Here is a 2,125-nt window from a genome sequence, read left to right on the forward strand (position 1 = left end):
GGCCTGGAGAAAGGCAGAATCTCCAGTGAGTAGGATTCAATCTGCCTAGGCAGAGCTGATGAAATGAAATGCAGATGGGTCTCTTGTGATAGAATAGTGAATAATTGTTATCAGGACTGATTGTGAGGGTTGGAAATGTAAAGGTAGACGTTTTATAGCAAGGAAGGGAGGGAATAACTTTCCAGTCTAGGAGCGGAGGTCCCTAGGACCATCAACGGAGAAGAGCCGAGAGCGGGACCCTACCCAGAGAAGCAGTGATGCCTGATATGGAGGCAGAGACAATGCCGTGGAACAAAGGAGCAGCTGGGGACTTCAGATCCAGAGAGGGAGAGCGACTGCGTGCTGAGGACTGGGAGGGGGGAATAGTATAGGGGGCAGGCTTGAAGGGTATACCCCTTGGTTGGTTGATGATGCATGGAGGGGATTGTAACCATGGCAATGATACGATGTACGATAGAATGAATGTAAAACTAATGTTCTCCCATGTAAACTATCATATAATTCACAATAAAACACTAAAAAAATAAATAAGTAACACACAAGCCACAACAGTGTTACAAACTGACAGGTGAAGGGTGTACATACTAATACAACTCCGTGGTAGGCTTAAAATAAGTTCACAATTCTTTGGTATTCTCGTTGAGTGTGGACTGGGTTCATTTCTAATGAATAGAATATGGCTGAAATGCCAGTATGTGCATAAGTAATAAAGAGCATCACAATTTCAACGCTCAAATTCTCCTGCCTCCCTTATTTCTCTCTCTCTCTGATCATTCATTCTCAAGATAGTGAGTTGCCATGTTGAGTCCGTGGAGGAGGTCAGATGGCAAGGAACTGAAGCCTCATGCCAACAGCCCTATGAGGGAGCCAGTCTTGAATTGAATTCTCCAGTCTAAATGAAGCCTTTGATGACCGTAGCTTCTGCCACTCTCCCAACTACAATCACACCACAGCCAGAACTACCAGCTAAGCCACTCCCAAATTCCTGACCCACAGAAACATGGAGACAGAAATGTTTGTTATGGTATGACACCAAGTTTTGGGCTGATTTGTTACATTCACATCAATAGATATTACAATCTTATTATACTTTATCTGAGCTGACACCTTATTGCAACATAAAGTCCTGAGGGCAGGAAATATGTCTTCTTCACTCCTATGTCCACAGCACCTTGAACTGTACCGGCCATCTTATGTCCACTCAATAAACCATGGGTACCAAATTAGAGAACCAAAGTTAACCAAGTTAGAGACCCAAAGGAAAAGAATATATTCAGCATTTCAAAAGCCGAAAGAACTGAAGAAAAATATTCAAGCCTCAAGTTGCAAAACTGAAGGATTCTATAAGCAAAATATTAAAAGACACAAGAAGCACCAAGAGAATATGGAAGGAATACGCAGAGGCATTGTATCAAAAAGAATTGGTTGACATTCGACCATTTCAGGAGACAGCATATGATTACAAACCAATGGTAATGAAGGAAGAAGTCCAAGCTGCACTGAAAGCCCTGTTGAAAAACAAGGCTCCAGGAATTGAAGGAATACTAATTAATGATGATGGAATACTAATTAAGATGTTCCAACAAGATGGATACAGTGTTGGAAGTGATCACTCGTCTTTGCCAAGAAATCTGGAAGACGGCTACATTGCCAACTGACCGGAAAATACCTATTTTTGTGTCCATTCCAAAGAAAGGTGATCGAACAGAATGCAGATATTATTGAACAATATCATTAATATCAATCATGCACAAGTAAAATCTTCCTCAAACTAATTCAAAAACTATTGCAGCAGTACATTGAACAGGGAATTGGTTTCAGAAGAGGCTGTGGAACAAGGAATATCATTGCTGATAGCAGCAAGAGCTCAGCTGAAAGCAGAAAATACCAGAAAGATCTTGTCCTGTGTTTTATTAGCTATACAAAGGCATTCAACTGCTTGGAGCATAATAAACTATGAATAACACTGGGAAGAATGGGATTTCCAGAACACTTCACTGTGCTTATGCTGAACCTGTACACAGATGAAGAGACAGTCATTAGAACTGAATAAAGGGATACTGCCTGGTTTACTGAAGTTGTATGCTGAGCAAATAATCTGAGAAGCTGGATTCTATGAAGAGGA

The sequence above is a fragment of the Chrysochloris asiatica genome, unplaced genomic scaffold (genome assembly GCF_000296735.1).
Source record: "Chrysochloris asiatica unplaced genomic scaffold, ChrAsi1.0 scaffold00001, whole genome shotgun sequence".
In the NCBI taxonomy this organism is placed as follows: Eukaryota; Metazoa; Chordata; class Mammalia; order Afrosoricida; family Chrysochloridae; genus Chrysochloris; species Chrysochloris asiatica.